This window comes from Gymnoscopelus microlampas (genome assembly GCF_963454915.1).
Source record: "Gymnoscopelus microlampas genome assembly, chromosome: 10".
Taxonomy (NCBI): domain Eukaryota; kingdom Metazoa; phylum Chordata; class Actinopteri; order Myctophiformes; family Myctophidae; genus Gymnoscopelus; species Gymnoscopelus microlampas.
In genome coordinates, this window is record NC_139947.1 from 17,581,920 (window position 1) to 17,609,330 (window position 27,411).

The window sequence follows — 27,411 nt, forward strand, 5'->3', positions numbered from 1 at the left end:
TTACGAAAGCGTAATGGTAGAGGGTCATGGAAATGAAACTTAATTAAAAAATTGTAGAGGACCTGGCTAAGATATGTATGCCTTAATTTAGGAGAGAATATCTCAACTGTTCTTGGAGCTACAGATTTTCGGAGGTGCTCAAAATGTTCAGAATACTAATGTTTAGGAAAACAGCAAAGTGTAAAATTTCTAATTTGATATTTTATGACAGCAAAAAAAACACCCCAAAAAATGACAATGTATTACAGACCAGGGCCATATGGATATTTTAATAATGCTCCGGGTCATTATAGTGGCCAAAACCAATATGGCCGCAACCTGAAAAAGGTTTTGGCTATAACTTTTTAACCAGATAAGCTATAAATGCAAACGTGGTGCCTAAATCATGTTTATAGACAATTAGAAACATGTTGGAATGCTTATCTTTATGACTGGGTGTGGCTGGACCTCTATGTTGCATATTATTTTAAAGATGGCAACTATCTGAAAATGTGTTTTACTTACCTTAATCTTTGTCATTTTTGGCAAACTTAGTGTCTAGTTTATTCTTTTTTAGCATTAGAAACACATTGGAAAGCTCATATTTATGATTGAATCCATCCAGAGCACTCAGACTTGCTTATTACAAATATGGCCACTATACCAAACATGTTATCTAACAAAGTTTCATCCAGATTGAGTGTAAAGTTGTAGGAATGAGTTAAGATAAAACTGGAGAAAACAAACAATGTGTACAGATGTAATTTAATTGAAACAATATAATAATATAACTATAGAACCCAAAGTACAGTATACACCAACAGCAATGCTCAGCATGAATATTTACTAATGCTTAATAGTGTATAGTTATTACAAAGTGCTACCAAATACGATCATAATAGTCAAAGGTGTATGGAATTTGAACAATATATTTAAATGGTTACTAGGAATTTGTCTTGGTGTTACTACAACAACAGAACAGCACTGTAAAGACTGACACACACACACACACACACACACACACACACACACACACACACACACACACACACACACACACACACACACACACACACACACACACACACACACACACACACACACACACAGAATTGCATGTGCTTAGTCCTTTTGATTCCTCAGGGTGATGACTGTTGTTTTATGTTTTATCAGACAACATCTATATATCAAGCTGCATTTTCTGTGTCCACTATGACTTTTGCAGCCACAGTGGATGAGGATGGCACAAGTTTTACTGGCATCTGCAAGATGGGTCCAGTAAGTTTCCCAGGCTCTGACATGCTGAATCAGTGCAGCTTTAACAACGATTAAAAAAAGGTTATGTCTGTATCAGAAATTACTTTGGACAGGTGAAAAACTTAACGTAACTTGTCAACTTGTAACGCATTTCTTTACCTGGGTTACATCTTCGATAGTTGTATTTGAATGTTGACATAGAATAATAATAATGTTATGAAACAGGAAGTAGCACGGACAAAGCTGTTTATAAACCACAGTGACATCACTGACGAATCCTTGGTATCTTCATTCTCAACTTTTCTCCGCTCTTTGGAAAATCCTGGTGACACAAGGTTATAGATTCACGGCCAGGAAAACTTGGAATTCACGGCCACCTTCTCGCGGACCGGTGGTACATGTCCGGTGGTTGGGAACCCCTGGTTTAGCAGATAGAGCCATGTTGGAAGTAGTGCAGCGGTTACGGTCACATACGGTATTACATTTCTGCCACACACTACCTGACAATGCAACAACTCTCAAATAGGGTACATTTAATGTATGGAGGGGAAGTTTGTGTAGCACTGATCTAATGCTCCCCAGAACATGTATTTTACTTTATTTTAGAAACATTTAAAAAAATATATATATTCTGGTTTATTATATTTACATTCAGGTCCCCCCTATAAGAATACATCTTGATGCATTTGAGCCCATTGTTGCCTCCGAACAGTGACACACAGGTCTGTGCTTACTTGCAGCATCCTATCCAGACAGTGATGAATTAAAAGCATACCCACACAGTTATCTGTGGCAGCTTGTTTTGCCTGATGAAACCCGTATAGCTGTCACTCCAGCCGAATCGATCAAAACGGAAAAGAAAAACACTGTTTGCTGTGTCTCCTTCCTTTCTTCTTATTGGTAAACATTGATTCAGCCACCTATCCTTTTATCCCCGTCAGCCGCAACCTAATTAGGCCTTCAACATACAGTAGGATAAAAGTATCCCACAATTAACTCAGCCGTCGTGCTCCTATGGCATTTGGTGTTCGCTGTATTCCTTTGTTAGACATTGACTAAATGCCATGCTGTATCGACCCTCCCAACCATTAGCATGCCTGCAGTTCTCATCTCATAACTCTGGTTATATCATGTTCACAGTCAACGCTCTTGCCATTTGTTAAAGCAGATACGATAATGTGATTTGCCTTGATGTGTGATAGTGTGGTGGTTACACAGTAAAATCCAGAGTGTTTAATTACACCTGTTATTGGAGACCATGTTTCTACCACTCAAAAGTAGTAGTAAATGTCTGAGCTTCAGACACTACTACTACTTGTCAGTTACTACTTGTCGTATACACTACTACTAGTGTCCCACCCAACACTAGGGTCTGAATTTCTCAATGGAAGAGTAGGGAGACCAGACAGACAGACAGACAGACAGACAGACAGACAGACAGACAGACAGACAGACAGACAGACAGATAGACAGACAGACAGGCAGGCAGACCTTTATTGATCCCACGAATTTCAATTCAGTCCCCATGAGCAGTTACAGATGTGCTTGAATCTAGCACATCTGATCATATGTTTTAATAACATACTCTTTGTATGTTGTGGGTTGCAGCTTTATCTCTGATGGTAAAGTGCTACCTCTTTGGTAACCATAGGAGAATGCTATATTTACAGGGCTGTCACAACAACCATCAGTTCAGTTTCTTGTTCGTAATGTGAGCGTAGCGGGACTCTATGGTAATTTCTGCCACAACTATTGCCATATCACCTCGCATTTTCCAATCCCCGGCAAAAGAACAAACGTCAACTTTTCTAAATGATTCTCTTTTGCGGAGTGGAGTGGTAGTTTTGCAGACATTAGCCATTTCATTTAGTCTATTCAATAATGCGTGGGTTTTTTACAAGCATTACATCCACATAATTTCGTCATCTGCCACTGAATTCTTGCCAAGATGCTGGTGGCTGTAGGTGCTGATGAAGTTTTTAATGGTGTTACATGGAGTGTAAATGAATGCTAGTATCGGAGAACATGAGGCAATCCATTATTCATCTTCATCTTTATACTGTCTTTTATATTATATTGTCACCCTATTTTACTAGTGTTACATGACTAAGAAGATGGTTATTCTTTACCCTTAACCTGTATCTTTGTTTCATCGTCACTGAAGTCAGTGCAGCAATACAGAATATTGACCAGTAAAGGTCAGTCGGTTGTTGGTCAAGTCTCTGTCTGTCTGTCCGTCCGTCCGTCCGTCCGTCCGTCCGCCCGTCTGTCTGTAGGATCTATCTAACCTGTATACATGACTAAAAGATGGGAGAAAATTATCCAATGGTATTTCTCAGCATGTACTACAAGGTCAACGCCCGTAACCCCCTGATCCACTATTCTACATTTGTACACTCCCTGAGTTAAACTAACACTCAGGATTGTACATGCACGTGCAGATCCTCAACTCCCAACCAATTATTCTCCCTTTTAATTATTTCGTGAGCCAACCTTTCTGGTGATTACCATGACCTTTTCCTCCACAGCCAGACCTCCACTCTGCCAGCCTGCCATCTCCAAGGCCTTTAATGCTTAATTTATTCTCCGTCAAATGACGGCCGTGCGTGTCAAAAAAAGGACTAACCTACAAGCTCACAACGAGCCGCCGACGCAAGGTGCTGTGAGCTTGTAGGTCGGCTGTTTCCGCTACGCGATCGGCCTTAGAGAGGGGGGGTCCCTCTCCTCTCTGTGCCGAAGCTGCCAGTAAGCCAGACCCTGTAATCGACCAGGCGAAAGACTTAGACCAATTAAAAGTATTTTACCCAGCACTTAAGGTTGACAGGAGCCGGTGCACTCAGCCTGGCAAATGCCATTTTAGAGGCAAATTCATGAATGTGTAATCGTCGGGCTTAATGAACCTGAAGGTGTGAGGTGCACTGCTCCCCCACACAACGCCCCACAAACAATCCACTGATGCAGAGCCACACACACACACACACACACACACACACACACACACACACACACACACACACACACACACACACACACACACACACACACACACACACACACACACACATGCTTGTGTCACAATTTTATAAATGCCATTTTTAACCATTTTAACCCTAATCCTAAAGCGATCTGAGAGATCTGCTATTACTTTCAGCGCACAACACCAGCACACAACTATGTATAAATCAGGCATAACTCCAACCCTGACCCCTAAACCTAGCATCTAAATGCCGAATCTTAACCCCAACCGGGAAACTCTTCCTAATTGTAAGCCTAAACCATAAAACAACCATTTCTCTTGTGAGGAACATGAAAATGGTCCACACAATTAATATTTTTTTGTGTTTGTGGGGACATTTGGCCCTCACAAGTATTGTATTACAAACACACACACACACACACACACACACACACACACACACACACACACACACACACACACACACACACACACACACACACACACACACATGCATGAATGCGCGCATACACATACACACGCACGCAAGCACTTACACGTAGCCGTCTCCCTTGTTTTTATTCATTAAGCCTGATCATTCTGTTGCTGGGAAAGGCCAGATGCAAATTAGTTTTTGAGTGGGATTATTAGTTGAACAGGTTTAGTTCGTCATATCCTTCTTTAAAGCTGCAATCCGGAACTCTGAATAAATAAAACGTCTGTATTGTAGAGTATGTTAATACAACATATCTAGCACATCTGAAGTGGTTGGATGTGGTCTCCCTATTCTTTCATTAAGACATTTAGACCCTGGCGTCAGGTAGACAGTCAGGCTGTACTGCTCCAAGCTCATGAGCACCATATACAATGTGTCCCCCTTGAAAATCCGGGATTGCCTCTTGGATGAGTGGTTGATGTTTGGTCTCCGTCTCCCCATGGGATTTCAAATCCCGGGTAGGACATAAAAAGTACAGATTGCAGCTTTAAGTAGGCTATAGGAAGACTGTGTTTTTTATTAACACAGACAGAGCTGCATTAAGTACACAACTGTAGTGTGTAGTACAGAACAGCATGCTTGCATACTGGTAATATGTCTCGTATGGCTCATGCTTCCTTCAGCAGGCAACACATAATGAGCAGTAAACTGCTCGCTAAAATGCTAGTTTGGGTGTAAAGCCAAATGGCAAGGCAGCAAATGATGAGATGATGAGCGGGTGATGCAGATTAGGTTTGTGTTTACTGTTGTTTTGCCTGCGTGCACAGCAATGAGGAAAATGCAGGCAGTACGCAACAACACAGCGGTTTTGCGCTTATCATGTGTTGCCTTCTTTAAAGTCCCCCTCCACATACAACTTTGTTTCATCTCCTCTTTGAGTCGTAATAACCTTGATCTGAAAGTTTTTTTCTGGAACCAAAAATGGTTCATATATGGCATAGCCCTTAATAACCCGTTTCGGTTCCAGTTGGCACCCTATTTTTTCTGTTTGTATGCAGATTGTTATGTTCAGAACTTAACACCTTTCTCTACTTTTTCTTTCCTGGGAAAACAACATATTAATGAGTAGCAGAGGTTTCTTTTTACTTTACATACAAAACATGTCTGGAGGGGGACTTTAAGGTGTGTTCAGACTGAACGTGATGTAATGTAAAGACGCAGTATAGCGTGACATTTCACATCTTCGCCCCAAGCAATAGAATAGAACCGTATTATGCACGATTGCACAAGTTAAACAATGTTCAAACCAAGCACAGAGGCGAATAGAGCAACATCCAATGCTGGCGTGACCAAATTAGCAAAATGTCACTTGAATAGAGCGACATGGTTCCTGCAACACGATTATTTTTGTCACATTTGGTCTGAAGGCACATTTAGGCATGATGAATCAGAATAGAAAGCTGCAAAATTCTACCAGTGGACATTTTCATGTCTCGGACCCCCAAATTGATATGTATTTGGCCGCAGACCCCTATTTGAAAGTTTTTGTGCCAGAGACCATCATAAGAGAAGATTTATGTTAAAACAATTCTAGATTATTCCAAAAGTAATTAAAAAAAAATAAAAATAATAATAATCTTTCAAAATTAGAAGATCTATAAGCTCACAATATGTCTCATTGCGATGCGTGAGCTTGTTGATTGGCTATTTTTGAATTATAGCCAAAGTATAAAAAAGGGTTGATTTTAATGCTGTTTTAACTAATTTAGCTGGGGACCCCCCCGGAACCCCTTCAAGGACCCCTTGGGGGTCCCGGGACCCTACTTTGAGAACACCTGATTTAGCCATATATAGCTGCAAACCACAACAGCCATAAATCCCTTGTTCCCTCTGTCAACAACTAAAGTTCATTTTCTGCATGTGCTAACAGTTTTCCCCAAGCTGGGATGAATTCACGTGCAACCCTCCGGCAATAACTCAACCTAAATGACATAGGTCAAAATACCCGCATGTGTAACTGTGTTGAATAAATAGGTTAAACTGAGTAGTGGTGAAAATACCAAATGTCATCTCATTTAACCGCACATTTAAATGAGCTTGAATGTTGGAACTTGGCAAGGCCATCGATCACATGCGCAGCCACACACCCTTAGAACTGGTGAGGGATTTGCACTTAAAGGAAATTACTGAGCTCACAAGCATAAACAAAACCGGCCTCTCTTATACACTGTCACACACATTGTAGGCTGCTATACACAAGGGTTTCTTCTGTGATTCTGTGGTTTTATATTGAGATGGAGGAAACAAAAACATGTTGAAAGAAAAAAACATGATTATGGGTTTGCTTTCTCTTTGATATCTCAACATAAGTTAATACAGTATTGATTTCAACACCAATGAAAACTGTAAATTCGCTGCAACAAATTAACAGTGAGTTTACTCAGGTTGATTTTCCACATTTTTTTTGTATCAACCTCGACTTTGTTTTATATGATAATTGTTTTCCATTTACTGTAGTTGTTGTGATATTTGCCACAGTACATTTGCACATTTTGACTAGCTTCATTGCGTCATGACAGACTTATACTACTACAACACAGAAGCTTCTGAATATTGTCAACAAACTTTTAAACTATAGATGTTGAAATATGAAACGGCCTATTTCTCAACTAAAATGCTACCACCACAACAGTTTTTTGTTGAACTGTAGAGGTTAGAGATAGTCTCCAGACAGCATTGTATTTAACTTTAGCACTCTCCCACGCAGAGGGTTGGCCATGGCTATGACAACCAGGGTGGGGGGTTAAGTGTCTTGCTCAGGTACAATTCGACACATATACTGGGTGGACTGGGAGGTGGAACCGGTGGCCTTCTGATTACCAGACGCCTTCTCTACCCACTAAACTACGGCCACCCTGAAACACCACAGGTGTGCTACATTGAGGGGGCCCTATCGGGAAACAAGCTGGTTCCATGCAGACACGCACGCACGCACGCACGCACGCACGCACGCACACACAGACCATATTTCAAGGGTGGCTTCCAGCAACAGCATGAGCTCTGTAGCAGTGGTGTACAGTAACTTGTAAGTACATTTACTCAAGTACTGTACTGTCGTACTGTACTACATCTCAGAGGCAAATATTGTATTTTTACTCCACTACAATTATTTGAAAACTCAAGTTACTTTCTACTTTGCAGATTCTTATGATTATTACAAAACATACATTAACCACATTCAGTCTTGTATATAGGCTTTTACTTCTAACAGAGAATTTCTACATTGTTGTATTGATACTTTTACTTCCATCACTGCCCTGTAGTTTGCTCTTGGGAAAACTAAGTAGGGTGGCAGGCTGCTTCCTAGTGCTGATACAGTGCAGGAAAGGATCACCATCATTTATTTGTCTGGAACCTCATTATTAACACAGGTGTGTGTTTCACCTACTTTGACTCTGGAGTTCTGTAACTAGTTTTCAAGCAGTGAGCTTTGTTTTGCACTTGAACCCTAGCGTCCCTATTATGGGGCTAACATGCGCTGTGAGCTTGTAGATCGACTATTTTCGGCAAAAACGTTTAGTGTAGAGTGAAGATAGGAGGGGCCTTGCGAATTTGGTCAATTAAGTATAAAATAATATTAAACAAGGTCTAATAATCCATCTGGATCTCTGACGTCCTGTGTCGATGACATCATATTGATGACATCAGTCTTGCCCAAATATGGAGGGACAGGATCTGAGATTAAGAAAGCACAAAATGTGGAAAATATTCACACACAAAAAATAAGATATATATATTCACAATACAGTATTTTACGAATATTTGGGTATTTACTTCCTTGGCCTTCTGGTAGTGTGCGCAAGACATTTGGCTTGGTTTGTGAGATTGGCCCCAGATTGATCAGCCCCACTCACAGAGCCTCTCCATATGGCTTGGCCACTAGGAACGACGCCCTAAAAAGAATCCAGCTTCTTCCTCTCCCACACTGTTTTAGCCTGTTAAATCAATGTTGAACTTTGTTCTCTGTGATGGAGGAACCCGAAGTAGCCATTCCATTCTTCCACAGAGCACAGAAACAACAGATAAAGATGATCAACAGTATCTGGACTTACTGTATATCACGGCCAGGTAGCTATACAGACTACTACCCAAGAGTTCAACATCGCCGTTAATGTCAAGTGCTCTGGCCCAACAGTGAATGATGATATTTACCATGGTCAGCTGTTTAATATTGCATCAGACAGACAACACAAACAAGTGGTGGTCTTGCTACTGGCCTGGCCTCATGTGGTAAACACTAAAATGGAGGCTGTTCATAAGATCACGTGACATCAAAGAGAATACTGTAACTGCACCAACCCAGAGCCATTAAGATGGAAAGAGTTTTGCGTTGCATCATCTCTGTTCACTCCATTGGGCAAAGGCGGATCGTGTAAACAAGGAATATTCATAAAGGCTAACATTCAATATAATCAATAATTGATGGCCAAAACCAATTTACATTTGATTTGGAATTTGTTTCAGTGTGCTCAGAGATAACAAGAACAAGACGATTGCAAAAGTAACACTTGCCATGTGACCTGTAGTGTTTCAGACCCCTCGTTGATGCAACTCTTTCTCTCTCAATGTAGATACCTAAGACCTGATGGCAATTCTACAAATGCCTTCAAAATTAGTAGTACTGCACTTTCAAGATTTTTCAAAAATGTAAAAAAATAGCAGCTCGCATGGCTCTCAATGCGAGCCATGCGAGCTTGTATGTCTGCTATTTTAGAATAGCCAACGCAAAAAATCGAAGATGCTTTCCCGGTTCTAATGTGTTAATAACTAATAAATAATGGCTTATTCCAATGCAACACATGTGCAGTCAGGAACATCATTTTGTGCAAATGGGTGAATTTGATTGACCACTGTTGTTGCACAGTGAAAATAGCCGATGTGACGTGTTTGTGAGATAGAACCCCAGTGTAAACAGGACCGCAAGGACTTTTTTGGTGTTATCCTTTTAGACAAAGTGTTTGACTGTACTTGTGCTGTTTTACGTTTTCTGTCTAATAAAATATTCAATATACACCTATGACATGCCCAAAATAGGGATGCAGGTTGAAAGTGGATCAGCAAGAGAAAGAGGGATCAGGTGTGTGATCCCAGAGAGTACATCAAGTGTTTTTTTTTCTTTTCTCCCCGTCTGTCTGCTCAGCTGTCCATTGTTCCTTCCTGGGGGGGTTATATTACACAAGCCACAGTGAGGCTTTGTTTGGCCTTCTAGAGAGTTCCAGTGGGACCTAATGACTTTCATTATCAGATGGGGGAATTTAATTTGAGCTGCACCGCTGTCAGAGATGAGTAGGCCGATACGGAGAGACGCGGGAGAAAATAAAAGAGTGAGTAATTACTCTTCAGAGAGAGCGAAAGAGAGTTCGTGGGCGAGGCAAACATGCTAGGTCGAGACACAGGAGGGAGGGTGAGATAGAGAGAGAGAGAGAGAGAGAGAGAGAGAGAGAGAGAGAGAGAGAGAGAGAGAGAGAGAGAGAGAGAGAGAGAGAGAGAGAGAGAGAGAGAGAAGGTCGAGCAAGGTTTATGAAAGAAATCAATAGCGAGTCGCTGCTTTCAGGTTATGAGATTTGAGTTTGGATTTGTTCCTTCATTGTGACCAGAGACGTGGTTGCGTTATTATCCCCATGCTCGCTAGGCTGGTTGGCAAATAAAAGGAGGAAACTAGCGAACGTGAGTGACTGTTTTCAGGGGCCAGATTAGTAATGTGTGATTAGGAAGCCACTCAGTTGAGGAAATGCCACCCTCCACCTCTTGACAAACCCAACGACAAACATCCCCCTCTGCACCCCCCCAGGCATCAGATAAAAGTCTGCTGCAAGTAGCTCATCTATGAAACGGAGAGAGACAGCGTTTTATGGCAAAAACAACAAGAATACATTTGTGAATTTCTCTTAACGGTCAGTGTGGTCATATCACAGGCTATTGTAGTCGACATTCCCCCTACGCATCTGGCATTACTGTATAGCTACAAACACAGTATACTGTACGTCCATCATTAATTCATCGTGGATTGAAATGGAGCCATCTTTGTTCTCTTCAGAAAAAAACAATAAAGCCAACATGATTTTTTATTTCATCTCACTACTACAAAGGAAGACTAGCACAGTGAATACGATTTGATGGTGTAGTGATTAAGACACAGAATTACACAACCACCAGGTGGTTGGTTAGATTATATACTGCCTTCTCTGCTGTGTCTCTCATACACTGTCTCCCTCTCAGCTCTCCTACTGTCTGTCTCGCCTACACTGTCTGTCTCTCAGCCCTCCTACTGTCTGTCTCTCCTACACTGTATCCCTCTCAGCCCTCCTTCTGTCTGTCTCTCCCACACTGTCTCCATCTCACCTCTCGTACTGTCTGTCTTTCCTACTTTCTCCTGCTCAGTCAATCTTAATACATAATACATTGGATGTGGCACAATAGACAAGTTCTCATTTACAACTCTATAATGTGCAAAACGTCTGCTCAATAATGTCAGTTCAGGATTCAAAAGATCTTAGTCAAAGACCAAGGACTCATGATGCTTGAAAACTGTCTGACTGATGCACAACAATGCCATATCATGACATAACTAATCAAATGTTCCCTGTGTTCAGTTGAACCACAGAGGGATGTGCAAGTGAATGGCTTTAACTGTCTTTGTTTTTCTTTTCCTTACATTTTTATCCCACGATTTTGTAACCCCTATTTTTTCACCCAGTGCCAATGCCTAAGCGTGTAATCCTGGGCACTACCTTCCCTCTGCCAACCTAGGGAGGCCAGGGCCGAGCTCATGCCTCCTTCAATGCATGAGAGCCAACTGACCTTCTTATCACCAGACAGGGGAGAGTTTCCCTGGTTGGACGTAGCGCGTGGAAGGAACACGTTATTCCAACCAGTTCCCTTCCCCTCCATCAGGCGCCCCGGCTGGCCAGGGGGAGGCAGTATAGTGACCAGGATTACTGCATGTTTTTTGTGAGGGTACCTACCCTAGGAGACACGGGGAGAACATGCAAACTCCACACAGAAAGGCCCTTTCACCAACCCCACCTAGGGTGTGGGCACTGATGACGCGGAGGAGAGAACTGTCTTTGTTCATGTAATCACATCTCTCACATCAGCAAAATCCTCAGTGTCAGTTTATCTCTGAGTGTAAAAAAAATAGAGGTGCGGGTCGCTACGCGACCCTTCCGTCTAGTCGCTGGCGCGAGGCTCTCGTGAAGTGGGCTGTAGATGTTTTGGAGACGCAAACCAAAAGCGAGAGCAACAGTGTTTCCAGACGCAAACCGAAAACGAAAGCAAACTGAGAGACGGACACATTTCACCCGTTCATCTATCTATGTATTCACACAGGCTCTTGCAGGAGCAGAATGTGCGGCACAGATTGATGAAGCAGCACGCTCAGCCCAGCGAGACGGCGCGTGCTGCGTTCAACCCTCCCAAAGAGTCAGACAGACAGTATTTGGATGGGGGGCCGGGTTGCCGGGGTTGCCATGTCCAGGAGTTGTAAGCGTGAAGTGGCGTGTAATTGGTTGGGAAAAGTGCGGCGACGCATGCGCAGGGCGGTGTTTTTGCATCAAGCTGGTTGCTTGTTGCTCGCGCGCAATCTGGCAACAGTGATGGAACTTACACTCCGGCAAACATTCGACAGTGGATTCAAATTGTAAGGTAGATGGGCCAGTGCTGAGGCACAAACGTGAAATGAATGTCAACATTGTATAGTAGCTCTCCTTGATTATCTATGCAAAATAATTACCGGTATATATTTTTAAGTGAATATTCTTGTGAAGCACTCTTTTACTTATAAGTATTCATAAAGATCACCTCAGTGGCCTTGTGGTTATTGTCTACACTGAGACTGGGAGGTCAGGGTTTAATCCCCAGCCGAGTCATACCAAAGACTATAAAAATAATATAAAACCCAATGTCTCCCTGCTTGGTGCTCAGCATCAAGGGTTGTATTGGGGGTAAGTGCCTGCGACATACTAGCGGCATGTCCAGGGGGTGTACTTGTGGGCTACATCAAGCTGACTCACGCTAAGGAAACAGAAGATAGGCTCCTGACCTATGGGCCACACGGCTCGGGAACTGTTAGTTCCCAAGGCTACTTATACTGTTTATAAAGGAAATCACTATTTCCATTTGGTCAAAGTAGATAGACGGTCACAGTGCTAGTTGACCACAATGCCCGCACAGCTAGTTTGTCACAGCAGGGAAGATGCCATCCCGCACTCCACACAAAATCATGTTTTTGTTTGTTTTTAACAAGTTTATCATTTTTTGGGGGGAAAATCCAGATCTACAAGCTCACAGCGCATTACTTCAGGCTTGACAGGGTTCATTATTGATCAAACATTTATATTTCTGACAAAGTTCGGATGTGTGAACTACAACTTTAAGTACTACTTTGTTGTGCAGTGAATTGAGAAAAAGAGCTCAGAGCGCGTCGCATCGTGACACGCTGGGAGCTTGTAGATCTGCTATTTTTTATTTTATTTTCTGTTTTTTTTACTATATAATGAATAATTGTCCCTAAAAATAGGAGCGCCTGGTTGAAAGTGGTTCATGCAGCTTCTTTCATGAACTGCACAGCTCATAAGTCATAACTAAACTTTTGTGTTTCAGGGTCTACTTGCTTCTAATGGTCAGAAATCGCTTATTGCTGGATTTGACTGTAGGCCTACATGGCCAGCAGAGGGCAGCATTGCTATCCGTATGACACCAGTCAGCGCTAGGGATAGGAGGCCAATCTCTGTGGAAGTAGACTCTGCTCATGGCTGTACTGGAGTTAGTTTGAATGGGCAATGCTGGGAGAAGGCAAAGACACAGAGAGAAAGGTGGATGACAAACACCTGGGGAAAAAAAACTAAAAACACATGAAGCATTTTCATGAATCCCTTTTGTGGTAGGATTGTTTTGACAGTGAGTCCAATTTCCTCTGCACTCACAGTCACTGCTTCAATATCGTGCTATATCATGCTCAACTGCATCCATCCTCTGCTCCTATACAGTATATTTTAGTGGTGATACAAGGAAGTGATACTTTTAGGAACAGTTTCCCTCAATCAACCCTAACATGTTAATCACATTTGGATTAGATAAATTCAAAACAAAGTCATGTATATTGATAATAAGGGATCATATAATAACTGATTCCTGCACGCTCAGCGCCTGTACAAATCATATTCCATTCAATGAGGTTTGATGACATCTCACAAATACTGTATGAAGTATATATTTTAACTGTTCATGTATACTTCCCCGGAAGTGTACAGATCACACAGGTCTTAAAAGGCACTGGATGAATGATCGGACTAGGTGTAAGTCACCCAAACCTAGTTATATCTCATACCTGAATGTGCAGTATACCTTGATGAAGTTGGTAAAAGGATAGTCCCTCAGCCTTAATCAGAAATCAATCCCCCCAAAATAGCAAACGCCAATGTTAGTCATCAGACAAACTGATTGGAAGAAATGTGGTCTTCTTCAGAAAGACAATTTTTTATTCCCTAGTATCACCTCCAACCCATCATGTTCCTCAACATGATGGCTACACCATGCTTGACACCAATGTTCCACTCTTTCATGAGATCAATCAAGTGCCAATGATCCTGGACCCAGCAAAGTGGTGGTATAGAAGCTACTTTTATGTTGGATTTTTGAGAGGCCAGTGCCTTTATCCATACGAGTGGTCCTTACAGAGTATTTGTGCCAAATTTCATCTTTGTATCACAACCTGAAAGATTATAGCACTATGCTACGTTAAGGTGTTGGCCATCTTGAAATAATGGTCGCCATCTTGGATTCTTGAGTGGCCAGCACTTTTTTCCATATGAGTGGCCCTTACGGAGTATTTTGTGCTAAATGCTTGTATCACAAAGTGAACGATTCTTATGAAATTTTCCATTTGTTGTCAAGACTAGTATCGCTCTTTGTATTCACTATTTTAACATTGTACATGATGTAAGTGGGGTGCATGATGTAAGTGGGGTGCAATTGTGAATATGCAGAGTAATGTTAGTCTGAAAACATACAGTATACTGTATTGTGTAATCTAATGCAGTGTATGTCGTTTTAGACATTAGGAAGCACTTTTTTATTTATTGTTTTTACTCATCCACATTTTGACAATGATGGATTATGTCTAAGGATCCAAATGGGGGGAAAAGAAAGTAATAATAATAAAAAAGAAAAAACACCGGCAGCATCCTTTAAAATCCCTCTGACCTAATCAGTTCTCTCCATTTTAACCTCCCCAGAATAACTGAAGTGCATTCAAAAGGTCACATCAGTCCCTCTCATGTATTGCAATTACACCACAGTTTATTATTAAAATGTGTGATTAGAAAGCAAAGCAAACAAAAGCTGCTTTGATACTAACAGCTGGCTGTTGCTAGGTTACAGGTAAGGTAAATAAGGTGGGTGCGTTCGGGGAGCTGTTATTGTGAGATATTAGCTCTCATTAAAGGGATATTTCACTTTCAAACATGTTTGGGGTTATTTCAACGTCTAGTCAGGCTTTTGTGAGCACCCCAGACAGTTTTTAGTTTCTTGGTTTCAGTATTCAGATATTTGATATCTGATATTCAACCTGATTGATAGTTAGGAACCAAATGAACCCTTATAGGTCTGTAACCCTGACAGTGCTCAAATGGAAACCCCTGAGCGCAGCCTGATTGGCTCTTGCACTTATTGGTTTCAGCGAAACACCCATCCTGTGTTTGGGGCCAGACCGGTCTGCAGGAGACACACGATTATGTGAATTCACGTGATCGGGATGGTTTACCAGGCTAGGCTCTGTAGAAGTGTAGATCTAGACTGAATGCAGAGAGAGAGAGAGAGAGAGAGAGAGAGAGAGAGAGAGAGGAGAGAGAGAGAGAGAGAGAGAGAGAGAGAGAGAGAGAGAGAGAGAGAGAGAGAGAGAGAGAGAGAGAGAGAGAGAGAGAGAGAGAGCTTCCTTTGACTTCCATTCTCACCTGCTTGTCTCCTTATTCATTCCAGTTTCAGCACACCATGTTCCCAGTGAATATTTCTCTTGAATATTTCACTATTTATGCTCTCTCTCTCTCTCTCTCCCCACCCCCTCTGTATGGCTGTCTCTCTGCGCATGTTATTTATGCCTATATTTATTTATTTTGGAAATAATTTTTCGCCGAATTACAGCATAATGGCTGCAGCTGTAATCAGAGGCTAAGTCGCAGCCGACATGGCAGGTGTTTGAGGGGAGATAAGGGGGCCGGCATTGTGAGGAGGCGTCCTCACTTCCATTTAAATGTTTTGGGGTTTCGACTTCCTTGTTTGATTTGTTACCTACAGCCGTCCCCCGGTCTGTAGAGAGGGAGATAGTGAGAGTCTCTGTCCTTAATGTGTTCTGGGGAGTGTGTTCGCCTCGTCCTTCAGATGTTTGGGGTTAGGTTTTGGGCACGGCAGCTCAGCAGTGACACAGATGAGTGCATGTCAATGCTCGAGTTTATTATTAGATTACACGGAATCCTGGGTAAGTCATGTTTGCCCTCTTAACTTCAAAGGAAGGAGAATTATAACAGGTTGCTGCTTATACGTGCGCTTGTTGGCTGTGGTGTGTGTGTGTGCCTGTGTTTGCAGTACTTGCAACCCCCCCCCCTCATCTCTCTCTCTCTCTCTCTCTCTCACACACACATGCACGTGCGCGCGCACGCACACGCGAGCGTGCACACAAACACACACACACACACACACACACACACACACACACACACACACACACACACACACACACACACACACACACACACTTGTGCATGTTTGGCACAGTACTGTATATGTGTGTTGTTGTGATCCGCTGGCTCCAGCTATCACAAAGAAGACTGTATTTCCACCAATGTCCCCAATCCACCGTTATTAAACCAATAAAGAAACACAGAATTGTGTGTGTACGCCTGACTGTGCATATTTGCGCACAGTGCATGTGCACACAGTGCATGTACATGCACACACACGTTTGTAATACTATACTCGTGAGGACATCAACATCGACGGCGATTTTATGAATGCCAATTTAACAATTATTTGGGTCATTTTTAACACTAACCCTTTAGCAAGCTCACAACGCCTCGCAGCTCGATGTGTTGAGAGCTTGTAGGCTATTTTCGATGCATGACACCAGCACGCAACTAAGTATAAATCAGGCATAACTCTAACCCTAACCTAACCTCTACTAATCTTAACCACTAACCCAAACACGAATCTTTTTCTTACTGTTACTCAAATTCTACTATACTTGTGGGGACATTTGGCCCTCACAAGTATAGCAATAATGTGTGCGCACACGCGTGTGCGTGCTTGTGTGCGTGCATGTGCGTGTGTGCGCATGTACACATCCTCTACTTTCGCTCGGTTGAGGCTGGGACTGCACAGCTCATTATGTAAGGCCCCACAAGACAACGGACGCCATGATGACACCTCAAAGCCTCCGCTGTCCTCTTTTCCTTTCCTCTGCTTTAAATTAAAACCATCTCTCATTTCTGTACAACACGCCTAACTGACGACCAGTCGGGATATTGAGAACTGGGACGCCAGTTAGCACTCAGACGACTTTCGTTAAAGAAATTGGCAGCACACACAAGAAATTTGGCGCTGATCGGTCCAGCGGTATGCAAGGTTAGCTCAGGACACAGACAGACAGACAGACAGACAGACAGACAGACTTCTAGTCTTTTAGATCAGTGTATATACAGTTGTGATGACCAAAACTTGCAGTCAGAACTGCAGACTCATTTAATTTTCGTGTGTGTGTGTGTGTGTGTGTGTGTGTGTGTGTGTGTGTGTGTGTGTGTGTGTGTGTGTGTGTGTGTGTGTGTGTGTGTGTGTGTGTGTGTGTGTGTGTCTGTGTGTCTGTGTGCGTGCGTGTGTGTGTGTACTGTATGTGTGTGTGTTTATTTTTATATTTATTTAAACATTTTGCTTTTAAAGAGCAAAAGTAGATGGTTAACAGATCAGATGGTTGTGTACTCGATGGGTCATTGAGGACAATAGGGGACAAGTCGTGCTAATTCCCGCTGCCATGGGAGAGGGTTAGGCTTGGTAAGCGACGCACGACTGCACCACTCTGGCTCAGTGATGGAATATTAGAATCTCAACTGATACACTCGAGCAAAAATTATTTCTAAAGAAATAATGTCTCGGCCTGTTTGTTATTCACTATAATAGAAACTTTGGGATCAATTTGGGGGAAACAATTGGCATAATACTACACCTGAATGTCGATGTAGATTAAAGTTAAGCAAAAGAGTAGACTACAGAGCCACACAAGCAAACAATATCAGCAGCTATTGACCCCAAAATCATTACTCACCTCAGGTTACACACTCCAAATTCTCTATAGCTTTTTCCAGATGCTTAGGTACAAAAGGATTCTTGAAATAGCTTGTTAAGAAATGAACATATATTGAATATTCTGCCAGTGTTCGGGTCAAATTCGTACCGATTTACGAATGTCATGAATCATAAATATTCATGTGTTTCATCGGATTGACTTAAGACCTTATGAGTTCCTCCACACTATTTATTTTAAGACATAAAATTGCTGATCACCATTTTCATAGAATTTTGAGTGGTTTATTCAACTTTGTTACGCCTTTGGTGTTCCCGGTCTAAAATGACTGTCATAGGAATTCTATGGGTAAGACTTATGTTCATCCAGCAGATAGTGACTGTGTGTGTGTGTGTGTGTGTGTGTGTGTGTGTGTGTGTGTGTGCGTGCACGCGCGCGAGAGAGAGAGGACGTGTTTGTATTTGTTGATGTGTAAATGATAAAGTGTGTTTGGGATGCGTTTAGTAGTATGTGTGTGTGCGTGCTTGCTTGCGTGTTTAAGGTGCTGTGTTTGTAGGTGCAGCCTTAATAACGGTCATGTTTGTGAAGGTGTTCGCCCGTACGTGCACAGCTGCCTGTGTGTGTGTGTGTGTGTGTGTGTGTGTGTGTGTGTGTGTGTGTGTGTGTAGTAGGAAGACATGCAACAAGACTTTAGTGTCTATTGTTCGTAAGCCTGGTTGCCTGTAGTGCCAAAGCTTCCTCAAAAGTGTAGAAATAGCATACATATACATAAATATACCCATCCATCCATACAGCTGCCTATTGTACAAAGATACACCTAACTCAGTTAGAAACTGTGTGAATGAAAAAAGAAAAGGGATGGACTGGTAAATGGACTGCATTTACATCCCCCTCCTGCCCAGTACTGGGTGGGTGGAGCCTGAGACTGGTCACTCGATAGACACACCTGAATTGGGTAGAGTTGGTTAGCACCACCTGCACCTAATGCAAGTACATGCTGAGATTGCAGGCATGCTGAGGAGTCTGGTGTTCTAGTTTGAGTTTAGTTGTTACCTTTGTGTTCCTGCTTTGATGCTTAGTTTGACCTTATAAAATCATCATCATTACCATCATCATTTCCATCGGGAGGCATGCGATAATCCGACAGACCTTTTCTCCGACTATGTGGCATCCGCGTGCGGTTAGGGTTAGGGTGCGGGTTTGGTTCGGGTTTAGTATTGAAACGTCGGAGCGCTGCGCTGTCGGAGGAATGCGCTGTCGGACTAACGTACTGCACCCATTTCCATCATACAGCCATGAGTTCCATTCCATCATTATGCATCTGTTTCATCTGTACTGTGAAGTATATTAAATAATGATGTTGAATCTACATTATTATAAGCCTGGTCCTAATACTAGCCTACTCTCACCAGTATTCCAGTGTCTGAGTGCTTACCTATCAACCAGCAAACATAGGCAGCTATCGAACATTAGTGCGTTTGTTCTAGTCTTTCACACGTTTGTAGCATATTTCTTGGAGTTGCTAATTATCACTAAGCTTTGGTCAAGTCAGAGGCAAAGCGAACCGTTGCTGTCGGGTAGAAACCTTGTATCTCCAGTTCAACTTCTGTTTTTGTCCTACTCCGTCATACTACACTATCACACAAAAGTAGCAGAAATAGATCAGCTATTTCTGATTTCTTAAAGTGAAGTGAACGTGATTATAGTCTGTCTGTGGGTTTTATACATATCAAACCAATGAAAAGTATTAACAAGAGCTTGTGACTAAATAAGAACTACATTGGATTCATTGGAAGACAGGTTCTTTTTATCCCATCTCCTGAAAAGTGAACGTTTTGGACATACAAGGTTTCCACCCGACACCGACGATATTGTAAAACTCTTCTAATCAAGCAGTGTCTGACTGTTTGCGGTGGTGAAACAAGGTCTGTACTGGGAGGTGCTGATCATCATTACAGGACTCATGACACCTTATAATGAATGTTTATGGTTTTGACAGTATTGCTTCAAGAGGCTAAATCCTCTTGTTACACACACACACACACACACACACACACACACACACACACACACACACACACACACACACACACACACACACACACACACACACACACACACACACACAGAGACTCTCTGCGCACACACCAAGGGGCAAGGCTTGGATATTTACGATGAGGCCAACACGGAAGCTTATGAATGGCCAGAGTGAGGCACTGTTTTACCCTGCGCCGACCTGCAGTGTCAGAAAGAATTTATTTTAACGCAAGTGAATGGGTTTTTGACAAACTTTAGACTAGATTTTCGTATCGTAATAAAAATTGTCATAAATTCTATATGCTTCCAGTCGCTAGTTTAAAGTCTCCTTTCAATCATCATGATATGCGTTTTGCTAAATTATGGTCCCATTTATTCTAAAATTGACGATAAAGTAGGCTATGCTCCAGGAGGGGCGGGATGATTTGATTGACAACCTACACAACCAATAGCATTCATTCCCCGCCCCCGCTCTTGATTGACAAGCTACCCAACCAATAGCATTTTTGGGGGTTGTTTTCCGGTTCGCTGGTCACGTGTCTGGTCTCAAGCGTTTGAGTTCCGGCGTGGCCAACTGTATATATTGACGATGGAGGAATGCATGTTCCTGAACTATCGACTTCATTTTCGTTCTGTAGAAAGCAGGGGAGTGGCATTGTCCATTCATTTATACAGTCTATGGCACACACACAGTGTGTGTGTGTGTGTGTGTGTGTGTGTGTGTGTGTGTGTGTGTGTGTGTGTGTGTGTGTGTGTGAGCGCGCGCGCGCGCGCGTGCGCGTGCGTGTGCGTGTGCGTGTGTGCCTACTCGCGCACGCACACACAAAGGGAGGATGTCTGTGAACTTGCAACTTCAATCCCGTCCCTCTGGGATGTGTATCGGTGGGCCAACTCTTCTTTGGTCCTTTTACTGGAAGACATGGTTCCTCTGTTCCGGTGTGTGCGTACGTGCGTGCGTGCAACATGGATCACAATTCGGGATGAATCTTTGGACATTAAAGCTGGTGATTGGGGATGCATGTCTAATTGGGGACACAATTGGTTTAATAAGGTTAGGGTTTGCGTCACTGTTTTTAGCTGGACCCAAGTGCAGGTAGGCAGTAACCAGGGGCGGATGAAAAACGACAGAAAACACAGTAAACATTTGAAAACACTACATATGAATTCTATTTCATTCCAGAATGTCAAACATTGCCTTGGGACATATGGCTGTGGGTGTTCTAGTTTGACCGTTTTGTCAGACTCATTGAGCCGGTCAGACTCAGCACGTTGCCACCGCCATTATCGCCTTTTGTTCGAGTGAAAGAGGGACAGCCTCTTTTACTCTGGATTACCTTCTGTGCAGACATATTTCCACTTTTACAGCACACACCAGTTGAGAGTGGGTACTGTGATTGGTTTCCTTCTGTGAAGAAGCATGTGCCATGTGTCCAATAGCTGACCTAAAAGTGACTACAAATGTAGCGGAGAAAAGTAGAATATTTGTACATTTACTAAACAAATGTACTTAAGTACTGTACTCAAGTACAGGCACTTTGTTACTACTGTCCACCACTGAGAGTAGGTAATCCACGTTTATTGCTCCAGTCACCCAGAAACACAGGAACACCCAGGTAAAACAGGTACAGACAGGTTACAGCAGTAATATCAACAGGCACATAATAAAAAGCATCAGGGATACTCAAAGAGAGTATAACAAGTAGCAGAAAGCATTACTGTCGTGCAGAACCCTTGTACCTTATCTATACTTATTTAAACGTTTTTCCCCCCATAAATTGAATGCCTCACTTTGTCATAACATTGTCACACAAAAGTAGTAAAAATAGCCGATATTATGTGTGATGCGCACATTGTAAGCTTGTAGATCTGTTATATTTATAACTAAATAATAACTTAATTGGATCCATTGCAGGTTTTTTTCTTTTCATTTTCTTGAAAAGTTTTGGACATACAGTAGGCCTACAAGGTTTCCACCTGACAGATTTACGACGATTTACTCACAGGATATAAACAGGCTGACATCAGACGAATGGACAACTGACTGACAGAGGACAGGGCTTTTATACACAAGGGCTAACAGGTCAGGCCACAGGTGTTTAGGAATGTGGGACAGGAAAGTGGCCAAAGGGGAGACCCAGAGAGACAATGAAATAGGAGAGGAAATGTAGAGACAGGAGATGAGGCCAGAGGGGAGATACAGGGAGACAGTCCGTGACAGCTTGGGTTAGGGTCTGATACTTGTTTGATGTCAAAGCTCCCCAGGTGATAAGATTCAGGAGATTCGGGCAAAATGTAATATGAGTGGGGGTGGGGACCACAAATCTAATGTCAGATTGTAACAAAAATAGGGATGTCCTCTCTGTCGAATAATCAATTAATCTGTCAGTTTGTTTTTAGTCAACCAAGACTTTTCTAGTTGACTAGTAAATGGTGCATTCATGCCTTTATCTAAAGTGCTTTACGATGTGCATTACATTCATCCATTCCACTCACACTTTCACTCACCGATGGCAGAGTCAACTATGCAAGGCACCAACCGGCTCATCAGGAGTAGTTAAGGTTTCCAGAGTCTTGCTCAAGGACACTTCAACACTAACCCAGGGGGACCTGAACTGGGAACCCGGGAACCTTCCTATACCCAAGTGGCCACTAACCTCCTGAGCCACTGTTTTATGCTTTTTTTCTGAAGGAATTTCAATCACTTCCATTAATACAAAATGTTGTGAACTCTTATTTTTCAACCATTTCGTTGATTATCTTTGCACTTGATACAGTGTGGAATCTGACTGTAATTATACAGTCAGATTCCAGCCAATGAATAAGGACAACGCGGTATACATAAACTGCATCACTCCGGTTGCAGTTTATGTACAGTAGTTTACAAAAAAGATATATATCTCAGTTGTGTGACTTGGACCCATAAAAACAATGTTGTAAAAAATAGTAAAACTGTAAGCGGTTTTACTACAGTGTAATTGTCTCAAACAACCCATTAGAGTTTATTAGTGTGCCTGCTGGTAGCACACTCCTATTCTTCTCCATACTTGTTAATGTGCTGCGTTGCATGTTATAATTGATTATCATTGCATTGAAAATCACTAAATCTCCTGTTTGATGTTTAGTCCAGGCGTGGATAGAAGAAGTTTGGATGGAGCTGTTATTAGTACAAATCTACTGAATATAAATCTTCAGGGTGAGGCATTTTAGAAGTGTTTCCATTGTAATTCTATCAAAGTTACTGTATGTGAGTGACTTGAGTGGATGTATATTGTTATTTACATCATTTTTGTGGAAGGCCCGTACATAATGTGCATACTACAATCCCAGGGCAAGTTTCATTCAAGGATGGTTTAATTCATTTTGTTCATATCAAATCACTTGGATCTGTGAGAAGTATTATTAGTGTTCTACTTTGTGAAGTCTAACAGTATAGTTATTTGTTGCCTGCCTACGCTAGGGGTAATCTGTATTGTATAACAGGCTGTGTTTATAGTGACTGTTTCACTGCAGGATTTATTCTCAAATGCTCCAGTCATGCTTCAGGTATGAAACAACCATAATGCCATTCAGCTAGAACACTAACGGATTCTTCACAATGTTTGTTTTCTTTACAAAGCAGTATCTCAGTTGTGCCACTTGGACCCATTAAACACATCACATCCATTGCAGTATTCCCAGGAAAAATAGCCAGTTCCAAACACAAATATAATGTGTACATAACCAAGCATAATAAACACCATGGTTCATGCCATTTTACTCTGATCTCACACTTTTACGTCTGTTTAAATTATAAATTGTAATGATTAGGCATGTACTGTATCTCTTATCGATCTAGTATAGATTGGCCATGGTAATGGGTGGGTATAAGGGGATATAGAAGGAATGCGCGTCCCCCCCAAAAGTTTGCAAATCTAACGTGTGTGTGTGTGTGTGTGTGTGTGTGTGTGTGTGTGTGTGTGTGTGTGTGGGGGGGGGGGGGGGGGGGGGGGAGGAGGAGGGGGTTAGGGTCCTTTCCCAGCTAACCCAAAAAAGTCAGCTTCACTAAGACTCTGTTGCTGCCAGATCTTGCTCCACAATGACACCCTCTCTCACTCGTGCTTCCACATTCTAAAGCTCCAGCTCTTTAGTAACCCCCAGTCCATGTCTATACCGCCTTTCTTTTCCTGCTCCACCTCTATCAAGGCTCCTCTATAATACTCCTCTTTTCTTTCCCAAGCTCTGTCTCACATGAGAGTTCATAGCAAAGCCAATCCATTTTGCGTCTTGTTGAGGCATTTTCCATGTGCATCCCTTCTCCTGCAGTCAAGTACTGTACAACTCATTATTAAGAAGCTTTCTGTAGTTCGAAAGGAAGTTCAAAGCAAGTGTTAATTCAATTCTGTGTAATAGTGTAAAAAAGTTAATGTGGCTAATGCCACCTGTGTACCCTGTGCCAGTAGGCACAGGGTACACATACCCTGGGTTCCTCCATACCCTGTACCTATTAGAGGCCTAGGTATTATCCACATTTTTTTTTGAATAGTGTGGCTCTGTAAGAGGCATGCAGTCCAGAGTCACATTGGTATGCCATGCAGTCACATTAGTATGCAATGCATCCAGAGTCATGCTAGTGTGCCTATTCTCACAGATAGGCATCAGTTATTGCCGCTCTATCATTTTCACTCCCTAATGCGTGACTAGAGGACTACAAAAACTAAACGGCACGCATTGAAGCCTCAAATACTACTCAAAACGGGATGTTGGCCAACTACTTTTGGTGGCTTATCAGTTAGAATTGCTTGGCTAGTAACCTCAACTTCCAGTGATCAAAATCCACCGACGGAATGACTTTCCTTTTTCTCTCTCCGCATAGTTTTTGTGAGGTTAGGGTTAGGATTAAGGTTAGGTTTAGGCATATTTTTGTGTGGTTAGGGTTAGGATTAGGGTTAGGTTTAGGTATATTTTTGTGTGTTTAGGGTTAGGATTAGGGTTAGGTTCAGGCATAGTTTTGTCAACATGCAATGTCGCCATGGCGTCCCGTCATGTCAAGACTTTCAGGGTGCCCGTCATGTCAAAACTTGACTTTCAGGGTGCCCGTCATGTCAAAACTTGACGTTTCAGGGCTACTGACAGAGCTGCAAAATGTGACGCCTTGGGAGTGAGAACGGGTTGGCGATGCAGTCCAGAGTCAGGCCAGAGTCACATTAGGTAAAAACACTCCCAGTGTTCAGTTCATTCTTTACTGAGTTCTGCTATATGCATCCAATTCTATGCTAACCTTTTTATCTCGATAATTTGACCTAGAGCATAAGTAGAGAAATAGAAACACTGCCTGGAGTCAATGTATGTTGCTCACTAGTGTCTAACTGGAATACCTGTGACAAAAACTAGAATAAATACTTTTAAAGCATATTTGATTGTTGTTAGGGGAGCTGACTACAAGCTGAATACATCACTTCTTAAGAAATGATTGTCAGTCAGTGGAAGTTACTCCATAAAAATGTCCAAAGAATTAGGTTTGTTTTTGTTGTTGTTATTTTTGAGCCACACAATTTAATGTGATATAATTTGCTGGTTGCTCAATCAAGAATAATAATAAAGTATAATATAAAAAATATATATTGAGCAGAGAACTTGCATTTTTCCTTGCCCAATAAGGGTGCTCTATGGACCCTTTCACACTTGACGACATAAACATTTAAAATTAGTCCAAGTATATTTCCCGGTAAAGTGTTTGTGAATATCAGTAACTGACGGGGAAATAAACTTGGACACAAGCTGTTTCCTAGCAACGCAATTCCACTGACAAGGTACACATATTTCTTTTCTCCCTCTCTTTTGAGCATGAAAAGATGTCTTTCTGTTGCTCGCGGCATGTCTACTTCCCCCACACACGCCCCCGTGCCACCGCGTGCGTTTGGCTGCTCAGTCATACATTGCCACTTTAAGTATTTAATTAGCGTCTTTTGTGTGTTTGCGAGAGGCCTCTGGATGCAGCTGAATGTAGGGCCAAGGTAATTGGTGTGTGTGTGTGTGTGTGTGGGGGGCAGCTCCGCTTCCTCCCCCTGCTTTCTTTGCTCTGCCAGGAAAGCAGATGGATGTAAAAGCCAAGGAGATGAGTTAAAAGAGTGATTCTCAACCTTTTTCTGTTCAAAGGACCCCTAGTTTGATATTGTTGCCGTCAGGTAGAAACCTCTAATATTTTGTTGTAAATGAATACCGTACTTTGTCATACTACAGTGTAAAATAGCCAATCTCCAAGCTCAAAGTGTGTTGCATTTGAAAAGTAAAGTTTTGGACATATGAGGTTTCCACCTGACAGTATCTACATGCATTAGGCCACAGACCCTTGTTTGACAAAGAAATGTATCTCTGGGACCTGCACTGTAAAATCTGATTATGTCACGATGTGAGACAAGTGTTTGGACCCAAGTGCAGCACCAGGCAGGCAGGCAGGCAGGCAGATCAAGTTCAAAGATGATTTATTAGTTGTCAATACAGCAGGACATACATGGCAGGACACAACAACTATAATCTGACAAAAGAACACTGAACACAGGGAGGTTTAAATAGACACAGGACTAACAAGACACAGGTGAAACATAACTACAATCAACACAGGGATTGGCTGGGAGACTAACAGGACACAGGTGGAGAAACAAGTAATCACAGGGAGGAGAGACAAGACAGGTAGCAAACACTAGGGCAGACAGGAAACACTAGGAACAATACTACACAATAAAAGTACAAGGATAACAGGAAATTATACACAAGATACAAGGATCCTGACAGTTTAACTCTCAGGAGTTACAGACCCATAAGGGTTCAAGTTGGACCCCTGGTGGTCCCTGTACCTGACATTGAGAAACACTGATTAAAAGAGTGTGACGGTGTGTTACTGTATGTTTTATAGTCACGTCAAATATATTACATTTCATACACAAGTAAACGCAATGTAATTCACATTAGATAGATAGAGGCAGCACAGCAGTTAAGAGTTACAGAGTTACAGGTACAGAGTATAAGGAAAGTACTGTCGTATACAGCAATACAAGGCAAGAAAAACAAGAAGCACTGTCAATACAGAATGCAGAAAAACAACAACACAAGGTTACAGTGTCTCACCGTATCCCGCCTCAACACAAATAAAGTGTCCATTACAATCAGTGCAATGCCAATCGAATAAAGTGTCCATTTCAATCAGTGCAATGCGAAAGAAAAGGGACAGTGTTCACAGTGCAATCAGTACAATAACCATACTCTAAAAGTGTCATTAGAGGTCAGAGTCGTTGATACATCTATTATTCCAAGCTATGTTACGGTTGACCTGGCAGAGCGACCAACACATTAAGTTTTAAATAACAGTGTGGCTTCCCTGTGAATCTCTGACGTCAAACTGATGACTCCATGTAATCAAAT